General features: G+C 40.6%; 52 pseudogenes; all 52 read left to right on the top strand.

The window, feature by feature from the left end:
* The first annotated feature begins 204 nt into the window (after window positions 1-204).
* LOC142676683 (5S ribosomal RNA) lies at window positions 205-323 on the top strand (annotated as a pseudogene).
* A 253-nt stretch (window positions 324-576) lies between these two features.
* On the top strand, window positions 577-695 carry LOC142676732 (5S ribosomal RNA; annotated as a pseudogene).
* Window positions 696-1,134: 439 nt separating this feature from the next.
* LOC142676659 (5S ribosomal RNA) lies at window positions 1,135-1,253 on the top strand (annotated as a pseudogene).
* Window positions 1,254-1,506: 253 nt separating this feature from the next.
* Window positions 1,507-1,625, top strand: LOC142676731 (5S ribosomal RNA; annotated as a pseudogene).
* Window positions 1,626-2,064: 439 nt separating this feature from the next.
* LOC142676960 (5S ribosomal RNA) lies at window positions 2,065-2,183 on the top strand (annotated as a pseudogene).
* Window positions 2,184-2,250: 67 nt separating this feature from the next.
* On the top strand, window positions 2,251-2,369 carry LOC142676478 (5S ribosomal RNA; annotated as a pseudogene).
* A 67-nt stretch (window positions 2,370-2,436) lies between these two features.
* On the top strand, window positions 2,437-2,555 carry LOC142676730 (5S ribosomal RNA; annotated as a pseudogene).
* Window positions 2,556-2,994: 439 nt separating this feature from the next.
* LOC142677047 (5S ribosomal RNA) lies at window positions 2,995-3,113 on the top strand (annotated as a pseudogene).
* A 67-nt stretch (window positions 3,114-3,180) lies between these two features.
* LOC142676949 (5S ribosomal RNA) lies at window positions 3,181-3,299 on the top strand (annotated as a pseudogene).
* A 67-nt stretch (window positions 3,300-3,366) lies between these two features.
* On the top strand, window positions 3,367-3,485 carry LOC142676516 (5S ribosomal RNA; annotated as a pseudogene).
* A 67-nt stretch (window positions 3,486-3,552) lies between these two features.
* On the top strand, window positions 3,553-3,671 carry LOC142676445 (5S ribosomal RNA; annotated as a pseudogene).
* Window positions 3,672-4,858: 1,187 nt separating this feature from the next.
* Window positions 4,859-4,977, top strand: LOC142676369 (5S ribosomal RNA; annotated as a pseudogene).
* A 67-nt stretch (window positions 4,978-5,044) lies between these two features.
* LOC142677051 (5S ribosomal RNA) lies at window positions 5,045-5,163 on the top strand (annotated as a pseudogene).
* A 67-nt stretch (window positions 5,164-5,230) lies between these two features.
* Window positions 5,231-5,349, top strand: LOC142676477 (5S ribosomal RNA; annotated as a pseudogene).
* A 253-nt stretch (window positions 5,350-5,602) lies between these two features.
* On the top strand, window positions 5,603-5,721 carry LOC142677061 (5S ribosomal RNA; annotated as a pseudogene).
* A 438-nt stretch (window positions 5,722-6,159) lies between these two features.
* Window positions 6,160-6,278, top strand: LOC142676958 (5S ribosomal RNA; annotated as a pseudogene).
* A 67-nt stretch (window positions 6,279-6,345) lies between these two features.
* On the top strand, window positions 6,346-6,464 carry LOC142676462 (5S ribosomal RNA; annotated as a pseudogene).
* Window positions 6,465-6,718: 254 nt separating this feature from the next.
* On the top strand, window positions 6,719-6,837 carry LOC142676522 (5S ribosomal RNA; annotated as a pseudogene).
* Window positions 6,838-7,090: 253 nt separating this feature from the next.
* On the top strand, window positions 7,091-7,209 carry LOC142676533 (5S ribosomal RNA; annotated as a pseudogene).
* A 67-nt stretch (window positions 7,210-7,276) lies between these two features.
* On the top strand, window positions 7,277-7,395 carry LOC142676757 (5S ribosomal RNA; annotated as a pseudogene).
* A 439-nt stretch (window positions 7,396-7,834) lies between these two features.
* On the top strand, window positions 7,835-7,953 carry LOC142677066 (5S ribosomal RNA; annotated as a pseudogene).
* Window positions 7,954-8,564: 611 nt separating this feature from the next.
* On the top strand, window positions 8,565-8,683 carry LOC142676774 (5S ribosomal RNA; annotated as a pseudogene).
* Window positions 8,684-8,750: 67 nt separating this feature from the next.
* Window positions 8,751-8,869, top strand: LOC142676677 (5S ribosomal RNA; annotated as a pseudogene).
* A 67-nt stretch (window positions 8,870-8,936) lies between these two features.
* On the top strand, window positions 8,937-9,055 carry LOC142676952 (5S ribosomal RNA; annotated as a pseudogene).
* A 67-nt stretch (window positions 9,056-9,122) lies between these two features.
* Window positions 9,123-9,241, top strand: LOC142676690 (5S ribosomal RNA; annotated as a pseudogene).
* Window positions 9,242-9,679: 438 nt separating this feature from the next.
* On the top strand, window positions 9,680-9,798 carry LOC142676969 (5S ribosomal RNA; annotated as a pseudogene).
* A 67-nt stretch (window positions 9,799-9,865) lies between these two features.
* LOC142676409 (5S ribosomal RNA) lies at window positions 9,866-9,984 on the top strand (annotated as a pseudogene).
* Window positions 9,985-10,237: 253 nt separating this feature from the next.
* LOC142676588 (5S ribosomal RNA) lies at window positions 10,238-10,356 on the top strand (annotated as a pseudogene).
* A 67-nt stretch (window positions 10,357-10,423) lies between these two features.
* On the top strand, window positions 10,424-10,542 carry LOC142676967 (5S ribosomal RNA; annotated as a pseudogene).
* Window positions 10,543-10,609: 67 nt separating this feature from the next.
* Window positions 10,610-10,728, top strand: LOC142676492 (5S ribosomal RNA; annotated as a pseudogene).
* Window positions 10,729-10,795: 67 nt separating this feature from the next.
* On the top strand, window positions 10,796-10,914 carry LOC142676953 (5S ribosomal RNA; annotated as a pseudogene).
* Window positions 10,915-10,981: 67 nt separating this feature from the next.
* Window positions 10,982-11,100, top strand: LOC142676657 (5S ribosomal RNA; annotated as a pseudogene).
* A 439-nt stretch (window positions 11,101-11,539) lies between these two features.
* Window positions 11,540-11,658, top strand: LOC142676510 (5S ribosomal RNA; annotated as a pseudogene).
* A 624-nt stretch (window positions 11,659-12,282) lies between these two features.
* LOC142676955 (5S ribosomal RNA) lies at window positions 12,283-12,401 on the top strand (annotated as a pseudogene).
* Window positions 12,402-12,468: 67 nt separating this feature from the next.
* On the top strand, window positions 12,469-12,587 carry LOC142676945 (5S ribosomal RNA; annotated as a pseudogene).
* A 67-nt stretch (window positions 12,588-12,654) lies between these two features.
* On the top strand, window positions 12,655-12,773 carry LOC142676887 (5S ribosomal RNA; annotated as a pseudogene).
* Window positions 12,774-12,840: 67 nt separating this feature from the next.
* LOC142676647 (5S ribosomal RNA) lies at window positions 12,841-12,959 on the top strand (annotated as a pseudogene).
* Window positions 12,960-13,026: 67 nt separating this feature from the next.
* Window positions 13,027-13,145, top strand: LOC142676877 (5S ribosomal RNA; annotated as a pseudogene).
* A 67-nt stretch (window positions 13,146-13,212) lies between these two features.
* On the top strand, window positions 13,213-13,331 carry LOC142676425 (5S ribosomal RNA; annotated as a pseudogene).
* Window positions 13,332-13,398: 67 nt separating this feature from the next.
* LOC142676756 (5S ribosomal RNA) lies at window positions 13,399-13,517 on the top strand (annotated as a pseudogene).
* Window positions 13,518-13,760: 243 nt separating this feature from the next.
* LOC142676902 (5S ribosomal RNA) lies at window positions 13,761-13,879 on the top strand (annotated as a pseudogene).
* Window positions 13,880-13,946: 67 nt separating this feature from the next.
* Window positions 13,947-14,065, top strand: LOC142676439 (5S ribosomal RNA; annotated as a pseudogene).
* A 67-nt stretch (window positions 14,066-14,132) lies between these two features.
* On the top strand, window positions 14,133-14,251 carry LOC142676648 (5S ribosomal RNA; annotated as a pseudogene).
* Window positions 14,252-14,318: 67 nt separating this feature from the next.
* Window positions 14,319-14,437, top strand: LOC142676879 (5S ribosomal RNA; annotated as a pseudogene).
* A 67-nt stretch (window positions 14,438-14,504) lies between these two features.
* On the top strand, window positions 14,505-14,623 carry LOC142677054 (5S ribosomal RNA; annotated as a pseudogene).
* Window positions 14,624-14,690: 67 nt separating this feature from the next.
* Window positions 14,691-14,809, top strand: LOC142676428 (5S ribosomal RNA; annotated as a pseudogene).
* Window positions 14,810-14,876: 67 nt separating this feature from the next.
* LOC142676585 (5S ribosomal RNA) lies at window positions 14,877-14,995 on the top strand (annotated as a pseudogene).
* A 253-nt stretch (window positions 14,996-15,248) lies between these two features.
* On the top strand, window positions 15,249-15,367 carry LOC142676755 (5S ribosomal RNA; annotated as a pseudogene).
* Window positions 15,368-15,434: 67 nt separating this feature from the next.
* LOC142676709 (5S ribosomal RNA) lies at window positions 15,435-15,553 on the top strand (annotated as a pseudogene).
* Window positions 15,554-15,620: 67 nt separating this feature from the next.
* Window positions 15,621-15,739, top strand: LOC142677042 (5S ribosomal RNA; annotated as a pseudogene).
* A 67-nt stretch (window positions 15,740-15,806) lies between these two features.
* LOC142676353 (5S ribosomal RNA) lies at window positions 15,807-15,925 on the top strand (annotated as a pseudogene).
* A 67-nt stretch (window positions 15,926-15,992) lies between these two features.
* LOC142676862 (5S ribosomal RNA) lies at window positions 15,993-16,111 on the top strand (annotated as a pseudogene).
* Window positions 16,112-16,147: the final 36 nt, after the last annotated feature.

The raw sequence follows: 16,147 nt of genomic DNA, 5'->3' as shown, positions 1-16,147 counted from the left end.
TGGATTAAAGCTTTTAACGTCAATGGCCATTCTAAGCTGAATGTGCCTCCTCTCGTCAGATCGCAGAAGTTACACAGCTTAATGCCTCGTTAGTACCAGTGTGGGAGATTGTCTGGGAATCCGTGGTGCGGTTGACTTTTTATTATGTCGTTTAGATTTTGTTTCACAATCGATTAAAAAGGACTATGGATTAAAGCATTTAATGTCAATAGCCATTCTAAGCTGAATGTGCCTGCTCTCGTCAGATCGCAGAAGTTACACAGCTTAAGGCCTCGCTAGTATTAGTGTGGGAGACTGTCTGGGAATCCGTGGTGCGGTTGACTTTTTATTATGTTGTTTAGATTTTGTTTCACAATCGATTAAAAAGGTCTATGGATTAAAGCATTTAATGTCAATGGCCATTCTAAGCTGAATGTCCCTGCTCTCGTCAGATCGCTGAAGTTACATAGCTTAAGGCCTTGCTAGTACCAGTGTGGGAGACTGTCTGGGAATCCGTGGAGCGGTTGACTTTTTATTATGTCGTTTAGATTTTGTTTCACAATCTATTAAAAAGGACTATGGATTAAAGCATTTAATGTCAATGGCCATTCTAAGCTGAATGTGCCTGCTCTCGTCAGATCGCAGAAGTTACACAGCTTAAGGCCTCGCTAGTACCATTGTGGGAGACTGTCTGGGAATCCGTGGTACGGTTGACTTTTTATTATGTTGTATAGATTTTGTTTCACAATAGATTAAATAGGACTATGGATTAAAGCAGTTATAGTCTATGGCCATTCTAAGCTAAATGTGCCTGCTCTCGTCAGATTGCAGAAGTTACACAGCCCAAGGCCTCGCTAGTACCAGTGTGGGAGACTGTCTGGGAATCCGTGGTGCGGTTGACTTTTTATTATGTCGTTTAGATTTTGTTTCACAATCGATTAAAAAGGACTATGGATTAAAGCATTTAATGTCAATGGCCATTCTAAGCTGAATGTGCCTCCTCTCGTCAGATCGCAGAAGTTACACAGCTTAATGCCTCGTTAGTACCAGTGTGGGAGATTGTCTGGGAATCCATGGTGCGGTTGACTTTTTATTATGTCGTTTAGATTTTGTTTCACAATCGATTAAAAAGGACTATGGATTAAAGCATTTAATGTCAATGGCCATTCTAAGCTGAATGTGCCTGCTCTCGTCAGATCGCAGAAGTTACACAGCTTAAGGCCTCGCTAGTATTAGTGTGGGAGACTGTCTGGGAATCCGTGGTGCGGTTGACTTTTTATTATGTTGTTTAGATTTTGTTTCACAATCGATTAAAAAGGTCTATGGATTAAAGCATTTAATGTCAATGGCCATTCTAAGCTGAATGTCCCTGCTCTCGTCAGATCGCTGAAGTTACATAGCTTAAGGCCTTGCTAGTACCAGTGTGGGAGACTGTCTGGGAATCCGTGGAGCGGTTGACTTTTTATTATGTCGTTTAGATTTTGTTTCACAATCTATTAAAAAGGACTATGGATTAAAGCATTTAATGTCAATGGCCATTCTAAGCTGAATGTGCCTGCTCTCGTCAGATCGCAGAAGTTACACAGCTTAAGGCCTCGCTAGTACCATTGTGGGAGACTGTCTGGGAATCCGTGGTACGGTTGACTTTTTATTATGTTGTATAGATTTTGTTTCACAATAGATTAAATAGGACTATGGATTAAAGCAGTTATAGTCAATGGCCATTCTAAGCTAAATGTGCCTGCTCTCGTCAGATTGCAGAAGTTACACAGCCCAAGGCCTCGCTAGTACCAGTGTGGGAGACTGTCTGGGAATCCGTGGTGCGGTTGACTTTTTATTATGTCGTTTAGATTTTGTTTCACAATCGATTAAAAAGGACTATGGATTAATGCATTTAATGTCAATGGCCATTCTAAGCTGAACGTGCCTCCTCTCGTCAGATCGCAGAAGTTACACAGCTTAATGCCTCGTTAGTACCAGTGTGGGAGATTGTCTGGGAATCCGTGGTGCGGTTGACTTTTTATTATGTCGTTTAGATTTTGTTTCACAATCGATTAAAAAGGACTATGGATTAAAGCATTTAATGTCAATGGCCATTCTAAGCTAAATGTGCCTGCTCTCGTCAGATCGCAGAAGTTACACAGCTTAAGGCCTCGCTAGTATTAGTGTGGGAGACTGTCTGGGAATCCGTGGTGCGGTTGACTTTTTATTATGTTGTTTAGATTTTGTTTCACAATCGATTAAAAAGGTCTATGGATTAAAGCATTTAATGTCAATGGCCATTCTAAGCTGAATGTCCCTGCTCTCGTCAGATCGCTGAAGTTACATAGCTTAAGGCCTCGCTAGTACCAGTGTGGGAGACTGTCTGGGAATCCGTGGAGCGGTTGACTTTTTATTATGTCGTTTAGATTTTGTTTCACAATCTATTAAAAAGGACTATGGATTAAAGCATTTAATGTCAATGGCCATTCTAAGCTGAATGTGCCTGCTCTCGTCAGATCGCAGAAGTTACACAGCTTAAGGCCTCGCTAGTACCATTGTGGGAGACTGTCTGGGAATCCGTGGTACGGTTGACTTTTTATTATGTTGTATAGATTTTGTTTCACAATAGATTAAATAGGACTATGGATTAAAGCAGATATAGTCAATGGCCATTCTAAGCTAAATGTGCCTACTCTCGTCAGATTGCAGAAGTTACACAGCCCAAGGCCTCGCTAGTACCAGTGTGGGAGACTGTCTGGGAATCCGTGGTGCGGTTGACTTTTTATTATGTCGTTTAGATTTTGTTTCACAATAGATTAAATAGGACTATGGATTAAAGCATTTATCGCCATTGGCCATTCTAAGCTGAATGTGCCTTCTCTCGTCAGATCGCAGAAGTTACACAGCTTAAGGCCTCGCTAGTACCAGTGTGGGAGACTGTCTGGGAATCCGTGGTGCGGTTGAATTTTTAATATGTCGTTTAGATTTTGTTTCACAATCGATTAAAAAGGACTATGGATTAAAGCATTTAATGTCAATGGCCATTCTAAGCTGAATGTCCCTGCTCTCGTCAGATCGCAGAAGTTACACAGCTTAATGCCTCGCTAGTACCAGTGTGGGAGACTGTTTGGGAATCCGTGGTGCGGTTGACTTTTTATTATGTCGTTTAGATTTTGTTTCACAATCGATTAAAAAGGACTATGGATTAAAGCATTTAATGTCAATGGCCATTCTAAGCTGAATGTGCCTGCTCTCGTCAGATCGCAGAACTTACACAGCTTAAGGCCTCGCTAGTACCAGTGTGGGAGACTGTCTGGGAATCCGTGGTACGGTTGACTTTTTATTATGTCGTTTAGATTTTGTTTTACAATCGATTAAAAAGGACTATGGATTAAAGCATTTAATGTCAATGGCCATTCTAAGCTGAATGTGCCTGCTCTCGTCAGATCGCAGAAGTTACACAGCTTAAGGACTCGCTAGTACGAGTGTGGGAGACTGTCTGGGAATCTGTGGTGCGGTTGACTTTTCATTATGTCGTTTAGATTTTGTTTCACAATAGATTAAATAGGACTATGGATTAAAGCTTTTAATGTAAATGGCCATTCTAAGCTGAATGTGCCTGCTCTCGTCAGATCGCAGAAGTTACACAGCTTAAAACCTCGTTAGTACCAGTGTGGGAGACTGTCTGGGAATCCGTGGTGCGGTTGACTCTTTATTATGTCGTTTAGATTTTGTTTCACAATCGATTAAAAAGGGTTATGGATTAACGCAGTTATTGTCAATGGCCATTCTAAGCTGAATGTGCCTGTTCTTGTCAGATCGCAGAAGTTACACAGCTTAAGGCCTCGCTAGTACCAGTGTGGGAGACTGTCTGGTAATCCGTGGTGCGGTTGATTTTTTATTATGTTGTTTAGAATTTGTTTCACAATCGATTAAAAATAATAATAAACTAAAGCTTTAAAAGTTAATGGCCATTCTTAGCTGAAATGTGCCTTTTCTCGTCAAATCGCAGATGAATAACGCTTTAACACCTCGCTAGTACCAGTGTGGGAGACTTTCTGGGAATCCGTGGTGCTGTTGACTTTTTATTATGTCGTTTAGAATTTGTTTCACAATCGTTTAAAAAAAAAAATAGACTAAAGCTTTAAAAGTTAATAGCCATTTTAAGCTTAAATGTGCCTTTTCTCGTCAAATCGCAGATATATAACACTTTAAGGCCACACTAGTACGAGTGTGAGAAACTGTCTGGGAATCCGTGGTGCGGTTGACTTTTTATTAGGTCGTTTAGATTTTGTTTCACAATCGATTAAAAAGGACTATGGATTAAAGCATTTAATGTCATTGGCCATTCTAAGCTGATTGTGCCTGCTCTTGTCAGATCGCAGAAGTTACACAGCTTAAGGCCTTGCTAGTACCAGTGTGGGAGACTGTCTGCGAATCGGTGTTGCGGTTTACTTTTTATTATGTTGTTTAGAATTTGTTTTACAATCGATTAAAAATAATAATAGACTAAAGCTTTAAAAGTTAATGGCCATTCTTAGCTGCAATGTGCCTTTTCTCGTCAAATCGCAGATGAATAACAATTTAACACCTCGCTAGTACCAGTGTGGGAGACTGTCTGGGAATCCGTGGTGCTGTTGACTTTTTATTATGTTGTTTAGAATTTGTTTCACAATCGATTAAAAATAAAAATAGACTAAAGCTTTAAAAGTTAATAGCCATTCTAAGCTTAAATGTGCCTTTTCTCGTCAAATCGCAGATATATAACACTTTAAGGCCTCGCTAGTACGAGTGTGAGACACTGTCTGGGAATCCGTGGTGCGGTTGACTTTTTATTAGGTTGTCTAGATTTTGTTTCACAATCGATTAAAAAGGACTATGGATTAATGCATTTAATGTCAATGGCCATTCTAAGCTGAAGGTGCCTGCTCTCATCAGATCGCAGAAGTTACACAGCTTAAGGCCTCGCTAGTACCAGTGTGGGAGACTGTCTGGGAATCCGTGGTGCGGTTGACTTTTTATTATGTCGTTTAGATTTTGTTTCACAATCTATTAAAAAGGACTATGGATTAAAGCATTTAATGTCAATGGCCATTCTAAGCTGAATGTGCCTGCTCTCGTCAGCTCGCAGAAGTTACACAGCTTAAGGCCTCACTAGTACCAGTGTGGGAGACTGTCTGGGAATCCGTGGAGCGGTTGACTTTTTATTATGTCGTTTAGATTTTGTTTCACAATCGATTAAAAAGGACTATGGATTAAAGCATTTAATGTCAATGGCCATTCTAAGCTGAATGTCCCTGCTCTCGTCAGATCGCTGAAGTTACATAGCTTAAGGCCTCGCTAGTACCAGTGTGGGAGACTGTCTGGGAATCCGTGGAGCGGTTGACTTTTTATTATGTCGTTTAGATTTTGTTTCACAATCGATTAAAAAGGGTTATGGATTAACGCAGTTATTGTCAATGGCCATTCTAAGCTGAATGTGCCTGCTCTTGTCAGATCGCAGAAGTTACACAGCTTAAGACCTCGCTAGTACCAGTGTGGGAGACTGTCTGGGAATCAGTGGGGCAGTTGACCTTTTATTATGTCGTTTATATTTTTTTTCACAATAGATTAAATTGGACTATGGATTAACTCAGTTATTGTCAATGGCCATTCTAAGCTGAATGTGCCTGCTCTCGTCAGATTGCAGAAGTTACACAGCTTAAGGCCTCGCTAGTACCAGTGTGGGAGACTGTCTGGGAATCCATGGTGCGGTTGACTTTTTATTATGACGTTTAGAATTTGTTTCACAATCAATTAAAAATAATAATAAACTAAAGCTTTAAAAGTTAATGGCTATTCTTAGCTGAAATGTGCCTTTTCTCGTCAAATCGCAGATGAATAACACTTTAACACCTCGCTAGTACCAGTGTGGGAGACTTTCTGGGCTTCCGTGGTACTGTTGACTTTTTATTATGTCGTTTAGAATTTGTTTCACAATTGTTTAAAAATAAAAATAGACTAAAGCTTTAAAAGTTAATAGCCATTCTAAGCTTAAATGTGCCTTTTCTCATCAAATCGCAGATATAAAACACTTTAAGGCCTCGCTAGTACGAGTGTGAGAGACTGTCTGGGAATCCGATGTGCGGTTGACTTTTTATTGTCGTTTAGATTTGTTTCACAATCGATTAAAAAGGACTATGGATTAAAGCATTTAATGTCAATGGCCATTCTAAGCTGAATGTGCCTGCTCTCGTCAGATAGCAGAAGTTACACAGTTTAAGGCCTCGCTAGTACCAGTGTGGGAGACTGTCTGGGAATCCGTGGTGCGGTTGACTTTTTATTATGTCGTTTAGATTTTGTTTCACAATCGATGAAAAAGGACTATGGATTAAAGCATTTAATGTCAATGGCCATCCTCAGATGAATGTGCCTGCTCTCGTCAGAGCGCAGAAGTTACTCAGCTTAAGGCCTCGCTAGTACCTGTGTGGGAGACTGTCTGGGAATCCGTGGTGCGGTTGACTTTTTATTATGTCGTTTAGATTTTGTTTCACAATCGATTAAAAATAATAATAAACTAAAGTGTTAAAAGTTAATGGCTATTCTTAGCTGAAATGTGCCTTTTCTCGTCAAATCGCAGATGAATAACACTTTAACACCTCGCTAGTACCAGTGTGGGAGACTGTCTGGGAATACGTGGTGCGGTTGTCTTTTTATTATGTTGTTTAGATTTTGTTTCACAATAGATTAAATAGGACTATGGATTAAAGCATTTATCGTCATTGGCCATTCTAAGCTGAATGTGCCTGCTCTCGTCAGATCGCAGAAGTTACACAGCTTAAGGCCTCGCTAGTACCAGCGTGGGAGACTGTCTGGGAATCCGTGGTGAGGTTGAATTTTTATTATGTCGTTTAGATTTTGTTTCACAATCGATTAAAAAGGACTATGGATTAAAGCATTTAATGTCAATGGCCATTCTAAGCTGAGTGTCCCTGCTCTCGTCAGATCGCAGAAGTTACACGACTTAATGCCTCGCTAGTACCAGTGTGGGAGACTGTCTGGGAATCTGTGGTGCGGTTGACTTTTTATTATGTCGTTTAGATTTTGTTTCACAATCGATTAAAAAGGACTATGGATTAAAGCATCTAATGTCAATGGCCATTCTAAGCTGAATGTGCCAGCTCTCGTCAGATCGCAGAAGTTACACAGCTTAAGGCCTCGCTAGTACCAGTGTGGGAGACTGTCTGGGAATCTGTGTTGCGGTTGACTTTTTATTATGTCGTTTAGATTTTGTTTCACAATAGATTAAATAGGACTATGGATTAAAGCATTTAACGTCAATGGCCATTCTAAGCTGAATGTGCCTGCTCTCGTCAGATCGCAGAAGTTACACAGCTTAAGGCCTCGCTAGTACCAGTGTGGGAGACTGTCTGGGAATCCGTGGTGCGGTTGAATTTTTATTATGTCGTTTAGATTTTGTTTCACAATCGATTAAAAAGGACTATGGATTAAAGCATTTAATGTCAATGGCCATTCTAAGCTGAATGTGCCTGCTCTCGTCCGATCGCAGAAGTTACACAGCTTAAGGCATCGCTAGTACCAGTGTGGGAGACAGTCTGGGTATCCGTGGTGCGGTTGACTTTTTATTATGTCGTTTAGAATTTGTTTACAATCGATTAAAAATAAAAATAGACTAAAGCTTTAAAAGTTAATAGCCATTCTAAGCTTAAATGTGCCTTTTCTCGTCAAATCGCAGATATATAACACTTTAAGGCCTCGCTAGTACGAGTGTGAGAGACTGTCTGGGAATCCGTGGTGCGGTTGACTTTTTATTAGGTCGTTTAGATTTTGTTTCACAATCGATTAAAAAGGACTATGGATTAAAGCATTTAACGTCAATGGCCATTCTAAGCTGAATGTGCCTGCTCTCGTCAGATCGCAGAAGTTACACAGCTTAAGGCCTCGCTAGTACCAGTGTGGGAGACTGTCTGGGAATCCGTGGTGCGGTTGACTTTTTATTATGTCGTTTAGAATTTGTTTCACAATCAATTAAAAATAATAATAAACTAAAGCTTTAAAAGTTAATGGCTATTCTTAGCTGAAATGTGCCTTTTCTCGTCAAATCGCAGATGAATAACACTTTAACACCTCGCTAGTACCAGTGTGGGAGACTTTCTAGGCTTCCGTGGTGCTGTTGACTTTTTATTATGTCGTTTAGAATTTGTTTCACAATTGTTAAAAAATAAAAATAGACTAAAGCTTTAAAAGTTAATAGCCATTCTAAGCTTAAATGTGCCTTTTCTCATCAAATCGCAGATATAAAACACTTTAAGGCCTCGCTAGTACGAGTGTGAGAGACTGTCTGGGAATCCGAGGTGCGGTTGACTTTTTATTGTCGTTTAGATTTGTTTCACAATCGATTAAAAAGGACTATGGATTAAAGCATTTAATGTCAATGGCCATTCTAAGCTCTCATCAGATCGCAGAAGTTACACAGTTTAAGGCCTCGCTAGTACCAGTGTGGGAGACTGTCTGGGAATCCGTGGTGCGGTTGACTTTTTATTATGTCGTTTAGATTTTGCTTCACAATCGATTAAAAAGGACTATGGATTAAAGCATTTAAAGTCAATGGCCATTCTAAGCTGAATGTCCCTGCTCTCGTCAGATCGCAGAAGTTACACAGCTTAAGGCCTCGCTAGTACCGGTGTGGGAGACTGTCAGGGAATCCGTGGTGCGGTTGACTTTTTATTATGTCATTTAGATTTTGTTTCACAATAGATTAAATAGGACTATGGATTAAAGCTTTTAATGTCAATGGCCATTCTAAGCTGAATGTGCCTGCTCTCGTCAGGTCGCAGAAGTTACACAGCTTAAGGCCTCGCTAGTACCAGTGTGGGAGACTGTCTGGGAATCCGTGGTGCGGTTGACTTTTTATTATGTCGTTTAGATTTTGTTTCACAATCGATTAAAAAGGACTATGGATTAAAGCATTTAATGTCAATGGCCATTCTCAGATGAATGTGCCTGCTCTCGTCAGATCGCAGAAGTTACACAGCTTAAGGCCTCGCTAGTACCTGTGTGGGAGACTGTCTGGGAATCCGTGGTGCGGTTGACTTTTTATTGTGTCGTTTAGATTATGTTTCACAATAGATTAAATAGGACTATGGATTAAAGCAGTTATTGTCAATGGCCATTCTAAGCTGAATGTGCCTGCTCTCATCAGATCGCAGAAGTTACACAGCTTAAGGCCTCGCTAGTACCAGTGTGGGAGACTGTCTGGGAATCCATGGTGCGGTTGACTTTTTATTATGTCGTTTAGAATATGTTTCACAATCGATTAAAAATAATAATAAACTAAAGTGTTAAAAGTTAATGGCTATTCTTAGCTGAAATGTGCCTTTTCTCGTCAAATCGCAGATGAATAACACTTTAACACCTCGCTAGTACCAGTGTGGGAGACTTTCTGGGCTTCCGTGGTGCTGTTGACTTTTTATTGTCATTTAGAATTTGTTTCACAATAGATTAAATAGGACTATGGATTAAAGCAGTTATTGTCAATGGCCATTCTAAGCTAAATGTGCCTGCTCTCGTCAGATTGCAGAAGTTACACAGCCCAAGGCCTCGCTAGTACCAGTGTGGGAGACTGTCTGGGAATACGTGGTGCGGTTGTCTTTTTATTATGTCGTTTAGATTTTGTTTCACAATAGATTAAATAGGACTATGGATTAAAGCTTTTAACGTCAATGGCCATTCTAAGCTGAATGTGCCTGCTCTCGTCAGATCGCAGAAGTTACATAGCTTAAGGCCTCGCTAGTACCAGCGTGGGAGACTGTCTGGGAATCCGTGGTGCGGTTGAATTTTTATTATGTCGTTTCGATTTTGTTTCACAATCGATTACAAAGGACTATGGATTAAAGCATTTAATGTCAATGGCCATTCTAAGCTGAATGTCCCTGCTCTCGTCAGATCGCAGAAGTTACACAGCTTAATGCCTCGCTAGTACCAGTGTGGGAGACTGTCTGGGAATCCGTGGTGCGGTTGATTTTTTATTATGTCGTTTAGATTTTGTTTCACAATCGATTAAAAAGGACTATGGATTAAAGCATTTAATGTCAATGGCCATTCTATGCTGAATGTGCCTGCTCTCGTCAGATCGCAGAAGTTACACAACTTAAGGCCTCGCTAGTACCAGTGTGGGAGACTGTCTGGGAATCTGTGTTGCGGTTGACTTTTTATTATGTCGTTTAGATTTTGTTTCACAATAGATTAAATAGGACTATGGATTAAAGCATTTAACGTCAATGGCCATTCTAAGCTGAATGTGCCTGCTCTCGTCAGATCGCAGAAGTTACACAGCTTAAGGCCTCGCTAGTACCAGTGTGGGAGACTGTCTGGGAATACGTGGTGCGGTTGTCTTTTTATTATGTCGTTTAGATTTTGTTTCACAATAGATTAAATAGGACTATGGATTAAAGCTTTTAACGTCAATGGCCATTCTAAGCTGAATGTGCCTGCTCTCGTCAGATCGCAGAAGTTACATAGCTTAAGGCCTCGCTAGTACCAGCGTGGGAGACTGTCTGGGAATCCGTGGTGCGGTTGAATTTTTATTATGTCGTTTCGATTTTGTTTCACAATCGATTACAAAGGACTATGGATTAAAGCATTTAATGTCAATGGCCATTCTAAGCTGAATGTCCCTGCTCTCGTCAGATCGCAGAAGTTACACAGCTTAATGCCTCGCTAGTACCAGTGTGGGAGACTGTCTGGGAATCCGTGGTGCGGTTGAATTTTTATTATGTCGTTTAGATTTTGTTTCACAATCGATTAAAAAGGACTATGGATTAAAGCATTTAATGTCAATGGCCATTCTAAGCTGAATGTCCCTGCTCTCGTCAGATCGCAGAAGTTACACAGCTTAAAGCCTCGCTAGTACCAGTGTGGGAGACTGTCTGGGAATCCGTGGTGCGGTTGACTTTTTATTATGTTGTTTAGATTTTGTTTCACAATAGATTAAATAGGACTATGGATTAAAGCTTTTAAAGTCAATGGCCATTCTAAGCTGAATGTGCCTGCTCTCGTCAGATCGCAGAAGTTACACAGCTTAAGGCCTCGCTAGTACCAGTGTGGGAGACTGTCTGGGAATCCGTGGTGCGGTTGCCTTTTTATTATGTCGTTTAGATTTTGTTTCACAATAGATTAAATAGGACTATGGATTAAGGCTTTTAAAGTCAATGGTCATTCTAAGATGAATGTGCCTGCTCTCGTCAGATTGCAGAAGTTACACAGCTTAAGGCATCGCTAGTACCAGTGTGGGAGACAGTCTGGGTATACGTGGTGCGGTTGACTTTTTATTATGTCGTTTAGAGTTTGTTTACAATCGATTAAAAATAAAAGTAGACTAAAGCTTTAAAAGTTAATAGCCATTCTAAGCTTAAATGTGCCTTTTCTCGTCAAATCGCAGATATATAACACTTTAAGGCCTCGCTAGTACGAGTGTGAGAGACTGTCTGGGAATCCGTGGTGCGGTTGACTTTTTATTAGGTCGTTTAGATTTTGTTTCACAATCGATTAAAAAGGACTATGGATTAAAGCATCTAATGTCAATGGCCATTCTAAGCTGAATGTGCCTGATCTCGTCAAATCGCAGAAGTTACACAGCTTAAGGCCTTGCTAGTACCAGTGTGGGAGACTGTCTGGGAATCCGTGGTGCGGTTGACTTTTTATTATGTCGTTTAGAATTTGTTTCACAATCGATTAAAAATAATAATAAACTAAAGTTTAAAAGTTAATGGCTTTTCTTAGCTGAAATGTGCCCTTTCTCATCAAATCGCAGATGAATAACATTTTAACACCTCGCTAGTACCAGTGTGGGAGACTTTCTGGGCTTCCGTGGTGCTGTTGACTTTTTATTATGTCGTTTAGAATTTGTTTCACAATTGTTTAAAAATAAAAATAGACTAAAGCTTTAAAAGTTAATAGCCATTCTAAGCTTAAATGTGCCTTTTCTCGTCAAATTGCAGATATAAAACACTTTAAGGCCTCGCTAGTACGAGTGTGAGAGACTGTCTGGGAATCCGAGGTGCGGTTGACTTTTTATTATGTCGTTTAGATTTGTTTCACAGTCGATTAAAAAGGACTATGGATTAAAGCATTTAATGTCAATGCCCATTTTAAGCTGCATGTGCCTGCTCTCGTCAGATCTCAGTAGTTACACAGCTTAAGGCCTCGCTAGTACGAGTGTGAGAGACTGTCTGGGAATCCGAGGTGCGGTTGACTTTTTATTATGTCGTTTAGATTTGTTTCACAGTCGATTAAAAAGGACTATGGATTAAAGCATATAATGTCAATGGCCATTCTGAGCTGAATGTGCCTGCTCTCGTCAGATCGCAGAAGTTTCACAGCTTAAGGCCTCGCTAGTACCATTGTGGGAGACTGTCTGGGAATCCGTGGTGCGGTTGACTTTTTATTATGTCGTTTAGATTTTGTTTCACAATCTATTAAAAAGGACTATGGATTAAAGCATCTAATGTCAATGGCCATTCTAAGCTGAATGTGCCTGCTCTTGTCAGATCGCAGAAGTTACACAGCTTAAGGCCTTGCTAGTACCAGTGTGGGAGACTGTCTGGGAATCCGTGGTGCGGTTGACTTTTTATTATGTCGTTTAGATTTTGTTTCACAATAGATTAAATAGGACTATGGATTAAAGCTTTTAACGTCAATGGCCATTCTAAGCTGAATGTGGCTGCTCTCATCAGATCGCAGAAGTTACACAGTTTAAGGCCTCGCTAGTACCAGTGTGGGAGACTGTCTGGGAATCCGTGGTGCGGTTGACTTTTTATTATGTCGTTTAGATTTTGTTTCACAATAGATTAAATAGGACTATGGATTAAAGCATTGAACGTCAATGGCCATTCTAAGCTGAATGTGCCTGCTCTCGTCAGAACGCAGAAGTTACACAGCTTAAGGCCTCGCTAGTACCAGTGTGGGAGACTGTCTGGGAATCCGTGGTGCGGTTGAATTTTTATTATGTCGTTTAGATTTTGTTTCACAATCGATTAAAAAGGACTATGGATTAAAGCATTTAATGTCAATGGCCATTCTAAGCTGAATGTCCCTGCTCTCGTCAGATCGCAGAAGTTACACAGCTTAAGGCCTCGCAAGTACCAGTGTGGGAGACTGTCTGGGAATCCGTGGTGCGGTTGCCTTTTTATTATGTCGTTTAGATTTTGTTTCACAATCGATTAAAAATTACTATGGATTAAAGCATTTAATGTCAATGGCCATTCTAAGCTGAATGTGCCTCCTCTCGTCAGATCGCAGAAGTTACACAGCTTAAGGCCTTGCTAGTACCAGTGTGGGAGACTGTCTGGGAATCCGTGGTGCGGTTGACTTTTTATTATGTCGTTTAGATTTTGTTTCACAATAGATGAAATAGGACTATGGATTAAAGCATTTAACGTCAATGGCCATTCTAAGCTGAATGTGCCTGCTCTCGTCAGATCGCAGAAGTTACACAGCTTAAGGCCTCGCTAGTACCAGTGTGGGAGACTGTCTGGGAATCCGTGGTGCGGTTGAATTTTTATTATGTTTTTTAGATTTTGTTTCACAATCGATTAAAAAGGACTATGGATTAAAGCATTTAATGTCAATGGCCATTCTAAGCTGAATGTGCCTGCTCTCGTCAGATCGCAGAAGTTACACAGCTTAAGGCCTCGCTAGTAGCAGTGTATGGGAATCCGTGGTGCGGTTGACTTTTTATTATGTCGTTTAGATTTTGTTTCACAATAGATTAAATAGGACTATGGATTAAAGCATTTAATGTCAATGGCCATTCTAAGCTGAATGTGCCTGCTCTCGTCAGATCGCAGAAATTACACAGCTTAAGGCCTCGCTAGTACCAGTGTGGGAGACTGTCTGGGAATCCGTGGCGCGGTTGAATTTTTATTATGTCGTTTAGATTTTGTTTCACAATCGATTAAAAAGGACTATGGATTAAAGCATTTAATGTCAATGGCCATTCTCAGCTGAATGTCCCTGCTCTCGTCAGATCGCAGAAGTTACACAGCTTAAGGCCTTGCTAGTACCAGTGTGGGAGACTGTCTGGGAATCCGTGGTGAGGTTGACTTTTTATTATGTTGTTTAGATTTTGTTTCACAATAGATTAAATAGGACTATGGATTAAGGCTTTTAATGTCAATGGCCATTCTAAGCTGAATGTGCCTGCTCTCGTCAGATCGCAGAAGTTACACAGCTTAAGGCCTCGCTAGTACCATTGTGGGAGACTGTCTGGGAATCTGTGGTGCGGTTGACTTTTTATTATGTCATTTAGATTTTGTTTCACAATCGATTAAAAAGGACTATGGATTAAAGTATTTAATGTCAATGGCCATTCTAAGCTGAATGTGCCTGCTCTTGTTAGATCGCAGAAGTTACACAGCTTAAGGCCTCGCTAGTACCAGTGTGGGAGACTGTCTGGGAATCCGTGGTGCGGTTGACTTTTTATTATGTCGTTTAGATTTTGTTTCACAATCGATTAAAAAGGACTATGGATTAAAGCATTTAATGTCAATGGCCATTCTAAGCTGAATGTGCCTGCTCTCGTCAGATCGCAGAAGTTACACAGCTTAAGGCCTCGCTAGTACCAGTGTGGGAGACTGTCTGGGAATCCGTGGTGCGGTTGACTTTTTATTATGTCGTTTAGATTTTGTTTCAGAATAGATTAAATAGGACTATGGATTAAAGCATTGAACGTCAATGGCCATTCTAAGCTGAATGTGCCTGCTCTCGTCAGAACGCAGAAGTTACACGGCTTAAGCCCTCGCTAGTACCAATGTGGGAGACTGTCTGGGAATCCGTGGTGCGGTTGAATCTTTATTATGTCGTTTAGATTTTGTTTCACAATCGATTAAAAAGGACTATGGATTAAAGCATTTAATGTCAATGGCCATTCTAAGCTGAATGTCCCTGCTCTCGTCAGATCGCAGAAGTTACACAGCTTAAGGCCTCGCTAGTACCAGTGTGGGAGACTGTCTGGGAATCCGTGGTGCGGTTGACTTTTTATTATGTCGTTTAGATTTTGTTTCACAATCGATTAAAAATTACTATGGATTAAAGCATTTAATGTCAATGGCCATTCTAAACTGAATGTGCCTCCTCTCGTCAGATCGCAGAAGTTACACAGCTTAAGGCCTTGCTAGTACCAGTGTGGGAGACTGTCTGGGAATCCGTGGTGCGGTTGACTTTTTATTATGTTGTTTAGATTTTGTTTCACAATAGATGAAATAGGACTATGGATTAAAGCATTTAACGTCAATGGCCATTCTAAGCTGAATGTGCCTGCTCTCGTCAGATCGCAGAAGTTACACAGCTTAAGGCCTCGCTAGTACCAGTGTGGGAGACTGTCTGGGAATCCGTGGTGCGGTTGAATTTTTATTATGTTTTTTAGATTTTGTTTCACAATCGATTAAAAAGGACTATGGATTAAAGCATTTAATGTCAATGGCCATTCTAAGCTGAATGTCCCTGCTCTCGTCAGATCGCAGAAGTTACACAGCTTAAGGCCTCGCTAGTACCAGTGTGGGAGACTGTCTGGGAATCCGTGGTGCGGTTGATTTTTTATTATGTCGTTTAGATTTTGTTTCACAATCGATTAAAAAGGACTATGGATTAAAGCATTTAATGTCAATGGCCATTCTAAGCTGAATGTGCCTGCTCTCGTCAGATCGCAGAAGTTACACAGCTTAAGGCCTCGCTAGTACCAGTGTGGGAGACTGTCTGGGAATCCGTGGTGCGGTTGACTTTTTATTATGTACTTTAGATTTTGTTTCACAATCGATTAAAAAGGACTATTTATTAAAGTATTTAATGTCAATGGCCATTCTAAGCTGAATGTGCCTGCTCTCGTCAGATCGCAGAAGTTACACAGATTAAGGCCACGCTAGTACCAGTGTGGGAGACTGTCTGGGAATCCGTGGTGGGGTTGACTTTTTATTATGTCGTTTAGATTTTGTTTCACAATCGATTAAAAAGGACTATGGATTAAAGCATTTAATGTCAATGGCCATTCTAAGCTGAATGTGCCTGCTCTCGTCAGATCGCCGAAGTTACACAGCTTAAGGCCTCACTAGTACCAGTGTGGGAGACTGTCTGGGAATCCGTGGTGCGGTTGACTTTTTATTATGTCGTTTAGATTTTGTTTCACAATAGA

Source organism: Rhinoderma darwinii (assembly GCF_050947455.1).
Source record: "Rhinoderma darwinii isolate aRhiDar2 chromosome 2 unlocalized genomic scaffold, aRhiDar2.hap1 SUPER_2_unloc_30, whole genome shotgun sequence".
Taxonomy (NCBI): Eukaryota; Metazoa; Chordata; class Amphibia; order Anura; family Rhinodermatidae; genus Rhinoderma; species Rhinoderma darwinii.
Note: the sequence above shows the minus strand (reverse complement) of the source record. Positions and strands in the feature narration are given on the sequence as shown.